The 9793-nt window shown below is 34.7% G+C and overlaps 1 non-coding gene and 1 pseudogene across 1 annotated transcript; both read left to right on the forward strand.

Moving 5' to 3' along the window:
• Nucleotides 1-4220: 4220 nt before the first annotated feature.
• Nucleotides 4221-4323, forward strand: LOC111724245. The gene has a single exon (XR_002772575.1). It is a non-coding gene; the product is annotated as a U6 spliceosomal RNA (small nuclear RNA).
• A 1565-nt stretch (nt 4324-5888) lies between these two features.
• On the forward strand, nt 5889-6524 carry LOC100949434 (annotated as a pseudogene).
• The last annotated feature ends 3269 nt before the right edge of the window (nt 6525-9793 follow it).

Consider the following 9793-nt stretch of genomic DNA (forward strand, 5'->3'; position numbering starts at 1 on the left):
AATTAGCTCATTATCTCTGTTACAAAATTAGTCAACAAGAAAAGTACCTTGATAAGACAGCTAGCCTTATTTAATGTTATGTCTGTTTAAAAACGATTTTCAAAATCTTTTTGATAACTTGAAACCTTAAAACTATACTAAGTTAAATTAAATAACATTCATTAAATATCTAGATCATTTCCAAATCAGACAAGCTACTAGAACATTAATTCTGAACATAAGGTTAAACTTATATGTAATATTTTTGACATCTTATTAAAGAGAAACTAGAGACTCTAATAAGCATGCCCTGTGCTAGGAGAAAAACATATGCTATTTAAAAACTGTGAAATCATTTTCTACTGAATTTTTACTAGGTATTAAGGTTATGAAGGGTTAAGAATTTTAATTAATATATGGAAATAAAACTACCAGAAATAATAAGGATGAAAGGAAACCAACTGTACAATAATGTACAAAGAAAGTAGAATGCGTTATTTTTATTTTTAATTAGTATGGGTACATAATAGTTATATATATTTATGGGATACTTGTAATGTTTTGATACAGGTATACAATGTATAATGATCAAACCAGGATAATTAGGGCCTTCATTACCTCAAACACTTACCATTTCTTTGTGTTAGGAACATTATAATTCTACTCTTTTAGCTATTTTAAAATGTACAGTAAATTATTGTTAACTATAGTCCCCCTATTGTGCTACTGTATCCTAGATCTTCTTCATTCTAGCCAACTGTATTGTTGTGCTCATTAAGCATCCTCACTTTATCTGCCCTCTCTGCTTCCCCTTCCCAGGCTCTGGTAACCATCATTCTACCCCTATCTCTACATGCACATTTTTTTTCAGCTACCACATAAAAGTGAGAATGTGTTTTTTTTTTTTTAAATATTGATGTAAAAGAGGCATATATAAATTTCTGTCTTTACTATTTTTAAATTTATATATCAGTGGTAACATACATTTATAAATGGGTATTCTTTTGTTTCACTTTCTTTCCCCCTCCCTCTCTCCTTCTCTGGCACCTCTGGTAACCTCTGGTAACTGCGTCTCTACCCTGTATTTTCATGGGATCCACTTTCTATAGCTCCCATAGGAGTGAGAGAATGCAGTATTTGTCCTTCAGTTTATTTACATAATGGTTTCCAGTTGTACTCATGTTGCTGCTGCAAATGACAGGATTTCATTATTTTTTATGACTGAATAATAATCTACTGCATGCATACACCAGATTTTCTTTATCTAGTTTATTAGTGGGCACTTAGGCTGATTCCATACTTTGGCTATTGTGAATAGTGCTGTAATAAACTTTATCTAGTCTATTAGTGGGCACTTAGGCTGATTCCATACTTTAGCTATTGTGAATAGTGCTGTAACAAATCCAGGAGTGCAGATATGTCTTTGGTATATTGATTTATTTTCTTTTTATACACTTTAATGTATTTATTTAGAGACAGGATCTTGCTCACCCAGGCTGGAATGCAGGGGTTACCGTTCATCCTTACAGTAACCTCAAACTCTTGGGCTAAATAGTTCCTCCCACCTCAGCCTCCTGAGTAGATAGGGATACAAGCATGTGCTGCCATGCCTGGCTAATCAAAAAAAATTTTTTTAAGTGACTGGGTCTCATTATGTTGCCTAGGCTGGCCTGGAACTCCTGATCTCAAGGGAATCTCCCCTCTTGGCCTCCAAAAGTGCTGGGATTGCAGGTGTGAACCATCTCACCTAATTTCCTTATTGTCTTTCTTTTGGATATATACCCAGCAGTGGGATTGTTGGATGACATGCAAGTTCTAGTTTTAGTTTTTGAAGAGCCTCCATACTGTTCTCCATAATGGCTGCACCAATCTTCATTCCCACCAACAGTGTGCGAAGGTTTCCCTTTCTCTGCATCTTTGCCAGCATCTGCTATTGCCTATCTTTGTGAGATGAGCCATTTAAATGCATTTGGCTTTGATTTGCATTTCTCGGATAATAGTGATGTTGAGTATTTTCTTACATGCCTGTTGGCCATTTGTATGTCTTCTTCTCATAAATGTGTGTTCTGAACTTTTGCCCAGTTTTAAAATCAAATGTATTTTTTTTGCTATTGAGTTGTTTGAGCACCTTATATATTCTGGTTATTAACTCCTTGTCAGATGGATAGTTTGAAAATATTTTCTCCCATTCTGTGGGTTGTCTAGCCACTTTGTCGATTGCTTCACTTTCTGTGAAGAACCTTTTAGTTTCATAAAATCCCAGTTATCTCTTTTTGCTTTACTTGCCTGTGCTTTTGAGGTCTCACACAATTCTGCCCAGACCAATGTCCTACAGTGTTTCTCTAATGTGTTCTTCTCATAGCTTTTAGTTTCAGGTGTTAGATTCAAGTCTTTAATTTATTTTTATTTGATTTTTATATACGGTGAGAGGCGCAAGTCTTGTTTCACTCTTAGGCATTTAGTTATCCAGTTTTCCCAGCATCATTTATTAACAAGACTGTCTTTTTCCCATTGTAAGATCTTGGACCCTTTGTTGAAGAATAGTTGGCTGTAAAAATGTGAATTTAAATTTATATCTGTGTTCTTTATTCTGTCCCATTGCTTCATATGTCTGTTTGTATACCAGTACCATACTGTTTTGGTCACTATAATTTTTGTAATAAATTTTCAAGTCAGGTAAAAGTAATTTCTCCAGTTTTGTTCTTTTTTCTCAGTATTGCTTTGGCTATTTGGGGTCTTTTATGGTTCCAAATAAATTATAGGATTTTTTTTATTTTTGTTAAGAATGTCATTGGTATTTTGATAGGTATTTCATAGAATCTGTGAATTACTTTGAGTAGTATTGCCATTTTAACAATATTAATTTCTTCAGTCTATGAACATGGACTATCTTTCCCTTTGTGTGCATCCTCTTCTATTTCCTTCGTCAGAGTTTTATAGTGTTTCTTGTATAGATCTTTCACTTCTTTGGTTAAATTAATTCCCAGATATTTTATATATTTTGCAGCTATTGCAAATGAGATTGCTTTCTTGATTTCTTGTCTTTTGGATAAAATCCATTTAACTTGGGTGAGATGATATCACAGTTTTGATTTGTTATTTCTGTGATGATTGGTGATGTTGAGCATTTTCTTATATACTTGTTTGCCATTTTTATGTTTTCTTTTGAGAAATGTCTATTCAGATTTTTTCCATTTAAAAAAATCAGTTGATATTTTTTCCTATTGATTTGAGTTCTTGATATATTCTGCTTATATTAATCTCTTGTCAGATGGGCAGTTTGCAAATATTTTCTCCCATTCTCTAGATTGTCTCTTTGTTGATTGTTTCATTTGTCAAGTAGCTTTTTAGCCTAATATGATTCTCTTTATCCATTTTTTGCTTTGGTTGCCTGAGCTTTTGAGGTCTTACTTACGAAATCATTGCCTAGACCAATGTTCCCGAAGTAATTCCCAATGTATTTTATAAGGCTTATACTTGGAGGTCTTAGATTTAAGTCTTTAATCCATTTTGATTTTATTTTTGATTATAGCAAGGGAGGAGGTCTAGTTTCATTCTTCTGCATGTGGATACCCCATTTTCCTAGCACAACTTTTCCCCCAATGTTTATACTTGGCAACTTTATTGAAAATGAGTTGACTATAAATGCATGGATTTATTTCTGGGATCTCTATTCTGTTTCAATGGTTGATGTGTCTATTTTTATGTCAGTATGAAGTACTGTGCTGATTTTGTTACTATAGCTTTGTAGTATAATTTGAAGTTAGGCAAAATGATTTCTCCAGTTTTGTTTTATTTTGTTTTTGCTGAGGGTGGTTTTGGCTACTCTGGATCTTTTTTGGTTCTATACAAATTTCTGTGAAAAATATCATTGGTATTTTGATATGAATTGCATTGAATCTGTAGCTTGCTTTGACAATATTGATTCTTCCAACCCATGAACATGGGTTATCTTTCCAGTTTTTTGTGTCCTCTTCAATTATGTTCATCAATGTTTTATAGTTTTCATTATAGAGCTTTTTCACTTCTTTTGTTAAGTTTATCCTAAGTATTTTATTTTATTAGTAGTTACTGCAAATGCAATTACTTTCTTATTTTCTTTTTCAGATTGTTCACTGTTGGTATATATAAATACTGACTTTTGTACATTGATTTTGGATCTTCTAACTTTACTGAATTTATCAGTTCCAATAGTTTTTGGGTGGAGTCTTTAGGTTTTTCTAAATAAAATCACATCATGCTTGCTTTGGCAGCACATATACTAAAATTGGAATGATACAGAGAAGATTAGCATGGCCCCTGCACAAGGATGGCATGCAAATTCATGAAGCGTTCCATAATTTTTGTATCTCAAGAATGGAAGAAAAAGTATGCAATGTACTCAGTACTTTTATGAAACCAATTTATAGTTCCTCACACTTTCTTATAAAAGATAAATCACAACTATAACCCAGGTTGAAGGAGAGAAGTAGAGGGAAATGGGAGAGGAGGAGGGGTTTGATAGAGGAAGGGTAAATGAGGGGACCACATCTATGGAGCATATTGTAAGCATACAAGTCAAATCTATCAAGAATAGAACATAACTTTCTTAATATAATAAGTAAATGAGGTGAAAGCTATATTAGTTTGATATAAGCACTCCAAATTGTATTAAACAATCAACACATTGTAACCCACAAATGCATACATGTATTCATGATCTATGTGTATATGACTTAACAAAAGGGAAAAATAAATAAAATCATATCATCTGCAAGCAAGGGTAATTTGATGTTTTTTCTTTTCAGTTTGGATGCCTTTTATTTATCTTTTGCCTGATTTCTCTGACTAGGATTTCCAGTACTGTGTTGAATGACAGTGGTGAAATTTCGAATTTTTGTCTTGCTCCAGTTCTTAGAGGAGAGGCTTCAATTTTCCTCTGTTCAATATGACACTAGTTGTGAATTTTTATGGTGTTATGGTTTTATATATGTTTTTTATTTTGTTAAGATATGTTCCAATATACCCAGTTTTTTGAGAGTTTTTATTATGAAGGAATGTTGAATTTTATCAAATGATTTTTTTTAGCATTAATTGAAACAGTAATATGGTTTTGTTTTGTTTGGTTTTTTGAGATAGAGTTTCACTTTGAGTGCTAAGGCATCATACCTCACAGCAAACTCAAACTCTTGGGCTTAAGTGATTCTTCTGCTTCAGCTTCCTGGGTAGCTGGGACTAAAGGTACCTGCTACAACACCCCACTATTTTTTTTTTTAGATACAGGGTTTCATTCTGGCTGAAGCTGATCTTGAACTCCTGAGCTCAAGTGAGTTCAAGAGTAGTAGGATTATAGGTTGAGCCACCATGCATGGCTTGATCATATGTTTTTGGTTCTTCATTCTGTTGATTTGATTGGCATATATATGTTGAACTATCTTTGCATGCTTGGGATAAATCCCACTTGATCATGATGAATGACCTTTTTTAATGTGTTATTGGCTTTGGTCTGCTAGTATTTTGTTGAGGATTTTTACTTCAGAGATGTTCATCAGAGATATTGGCTTGTAGTTTGCATTTTTCCTGTGTTTTAGCTGGTTTTGCTATTTGGGTAATACTGACCTTGTGGAATGAGTTTGAAATTGTTCCCTTCTCCTCAATATTTTGAAATAGTTTGAAAAAGATTGGAAAAATATACAACAGATATATTTTCATTAATGGAAAAAAGGAATAATTTTATCTTAAAGTAAGGTGATTGATGGTTTCAGAAGAAAAAGAAAAAAATGAGTAAGACAAAAACTAAAAAGGATGCTCCTCTTGCACTCTCCTGTTAATGGCGGGTGGTGGTTGCTAAGAGGGTCGCAGATAACCACTGCCCTCACGGGGAAAGTTTTCCCACTATCTGCTCACTGCCAGTGCCAGAGGTCTCCAGCATGTCTGTGGTACCAATCCGTCGCAGACTGGCTGGCCCCCCGGGGGGGGGGTGTCAATCAGTTTGGCAACAAGTACATCTGTACCCTCTTACCAATTATACTTTTGGTGCAAAAGAGCCCCTCTATGAGAAAGACAGCTCTGTTGCAGCCAGATTTCAGTGCATGAGGGAGGAATTTGATAAGATTGGAATGAGGAGGACTGTAGAAGGGGTTCTGATTGTACACGAGCACCGTCTACCCCATGTGTTACTGCTACAGCTGGGAACAACTTTCTTCAAATTACCTGGTGGTGAACTTAACCCAGGAGAAGATGAAGTTGAAGGACTAAAACACTTAATGACAGAGATACTGGGTGGTCAAGATGGAGTTCTTCAAGACTGGGACACTGGTAACTGGTGGAGACCAAATTTTGAACCTCCTCAGTATCCATATATTCCTGCACATATTACAAAGTGTAAGGAACATAAGAAGTTGTTTCTGGTTCAGCTTCAAGAGAAAACCTTGTTTGCAGTCCCTAAAAATTACAAGTTGGTAGCTGTACCATTGTTTGAATTGTATGACAATGCACCAGGATATGGACCCATTATTTCTAGTCTCCCTCAGCCGTTGAGCAGGTTCAATTTTATATGCAACTGAATTTCTGTGCAATAGAGAAGTAAAAGAATCTATCTCTGTGAGCACAGCTATAAACAGTTATAGAAGAATAAATGTGGTAGAAAAATGTTTTGGTTTTATCTCTTTCCTGATCCCTAAATTGCTACCTACTTTCTATTGTTTGAATAGTAAAGTTAACATGAAGAACTAGATAGTGGTATCAGCAAATGTGATGATGTTTATTTTACTTTTGGTTTTACATATACTTTTTGTATGACATTAAAGAAAATGGACTTATTTCTATTTATTTGTATTGTTTTTATTTCTCATTAAACTTTTAAAATTCTTACAGGTAAAGAAAAACAACTAAAAGGATATAGAAAGTTATAGAATATCTGTGAGAAAATGAATTTTATGTGTGTTCAAACTACTAAAAATAGATACATTTTAAATATAAAAGAATTTTTTTAAAGAAAAACCTCAGTAATGTACAAATACAGAGCTGGAATTGGGTTCTTTGTTAAAAGGACAAATTTTATTGGAATATTGATCTGCTCTTGAATATTAAAGTTTGGGCTTTTTCTTTTTTTAACTTTCTAAGTAATTGTCCTGAAAAAACAAAGATTTTGTGTTTTATCTGGATAATTTCTTATGACAAGTGGGTTTTTTTTTTTTTTTTGGCAGGGGCCGTGTTTGAATCCCCCACCTCTGGTATAATGGGGCTGGTGCCCTATTCCTTTGAGCCACAGGCGCCTCCCACAAGTGTTATTTTTTAATAGGTCTTAGATTATTTAAGAAAAGTAATTCTGTTCAAGATTAAAAAAGCTAAGTTTTTGGCTGGGGGTGGTGGTTTATCCCTGTAACCCTGTTACAATCAAACCAGATTTATTGCCCACTGCTTAAGAGAAAGTCAATAGCAGGGGTTAGAGTGAAGAAAGAAGGTGGTATCACAGGTACCCCATTCAAGAAGATGGGGAGAATTTCTGGAAGAAAGGGTATTTAAGGATAGCTTGGCAAACAAAGGGCTAGACAATTGGGTTTGCTAATTGCAGGGTTTGGAGCAGATCATAGGGGTGTAGAAATTGTCTTCCTGTGCTAAATCAGTATTTGGGTGAAGGTTGCAACCAGTTGAGTCAGTTTCTTGGTATAGACAACTGATCTGGGTGAGTCAGCAGCTCCACTGGAATGTAGTACCTGGAAGATATCTCAAAAACCAGCCTTAGGCTAGGTGCCTGGAGCTCAGTGGTTATGACGCCAGCCACATACACCAGAGCTGGCAGGTTTGAGCCAGGCCCAGGCCTGCAAAACAACAATGACAACTACAATTAAAAAAAAAAACAACAGCCAGGTGTTGTGGCAGGGGCCTGTAGTCCCAACTACTTGGGAGGCTGAGGTAAGAGAATGGCTTGACCCCCAAGAGTTTGAGGTTGCTGTGAGCTGTGACACCACAGCACTCTACCGAGGGTGACATAGCAAGACTCTGTCTCAAAAACAAACAAAGAAAAAAGGTCTTAATTTCACAAGGGTGGTGTTATGTATGGAAGTAATTGAGAAAGTTATGATTATTTATGACCATCAACTATGTGTCTCCTGAGTAGTAGTCATAAGAAAGCAAACTAGTGGATGATGGCTGGTTAAATACATATTTTAGCTATGCCTATACCTTTTTAGAGTTCAGGCCCCTATCACAGTTCTCACTTTGTGGTCCTTTATTAATTCTATAAAGGGTGGTTCCAATCCCAGCACTTTGGGAGGCCGAGGCAGGAGGATTGCTTGAGGCCAGGAGTTTGAGACCAGCATGGGCAACATAGGAAGACCCCATCGCTACAATTAGCCAGGTGTGGTGATATATGCCTATCATTTCAGCTACTCAGAAGGTTGAGGCAGGAAAATTGCTTGAGCCCAGGAGTTTGAGTCTGCAGTGTACTATGATCATGCCACTGCACTTCAGACTTCAGCAACCACCATTTCCTTGTCAGTTGTATGATACACAATTACAAAAGGTTCATTAAAAATTCTCTGACCAGTAAAGATTTCTGCTAATATTAAAATCATACTATCAAGTTGGGTAAGAATTTTTAGAACTGTAATGAAAAAGTGATGGATTTATAAAACTGTTAACCCCATATCAAACAAAACCAAAACTAATTATAAGGGAGTAAATTAACTGACTAAGATAATTAAAATTTCTATTACTTCTTGTTTGAAACATTGCTTGTTCTTCAATGTCTTATTTTCTAGATTTAATTAACTCCTCTTTTTTCTTCAGCTGTCTATAATTCAGAGCAATATGACAAAATATATTTTGTAAGCCAGAAGGAACATTTATCTTTTCTTCCTATGTGATTGCTCCAGAATTTGGGAAATGATATTAAGTATTTTTATTTTTTATGGCAAAATGGTATTTGCATAGGTTCAATAAAAATTTATTCTCCTTATAACAGTACATATTGAGAAAGTCCTTGGCTAACATGAGGTTTTTCATTACAAGATAGTTATAATAAAACTAAAATTTACTGATACTAAGTCAGTAAAGTTTCTTGGGTATTGCCAAAACACTGACTAACATATCACATTTTAAAAAATATATAGAATTACTATTATACAGTTGTTATACTTATGTAAATAATTAGGTTGAGTTTAACTGGGCTTATTTTGTAAGAAAAAAAAATCTTACTGTAATTATTTTTGGTAAAAATGAGAGTGACCATTAAAAAGATCACATTTTAATAGAAAGCTATAGTGCACCCATTATCAAATTCTAGTCCTATTCATTTTCTTTGAAGATTAATTATCTATCTATAAACCAGATTGAATTCTTCTAGTTTCACAAACAAACAAATAAAAAAAAAACAACTTATCTTTCCCTAAGCCTTGCAAGCCTAAACTAGGTGACTTGAAACTTCATAAAAATCACTGCAACAGATCACGTATGGACAAACTTCATATCTGCTTCTGTCTGGGTCATGTGGAGAGTTGACCAGACCACCTGTAGGCATATGGGATAGTCAAACTGTAAGCCAGAAATCCCAGCAGGTTGCAATTGCCATCCTCATTTCATCTAAAGATGCTTCAATCTCAAATCTAGAAATCTCAACTCCCTATCGTTCTGACTCCAAAACTAAAATAAGCATTTGTCCCAAATATTAACTTTTGTTTTTCATTTTGATAGAATGATAGCTTGAATTCCCTTCAATCTGAAGTGAACAATTTAGCTTCCACAGGCTAACTTCCAAAATAGAAGTTCTTTCTACCTTAGTAGCCTGATAAGGAGGAACTTGAGCTCTTATTAATAAAAAAGTTTCTGTGTT

The sequence above is a fragment of the Otolemur garnettii genome, unplaced genomic scaffold, assembly GCF_000181295.1.
Source record: "Otolemur garnettii isolate 467f Iridium unplaced genomic scaffold, OtoGar3 scaffold00020, whole genome shotgun sequence".
Lineage (NCBI taxonomy): Eukaryota > Metazoa > Chordata > Mammalia > Primates > Galagidae > Otolemur > Otolemur garnettii.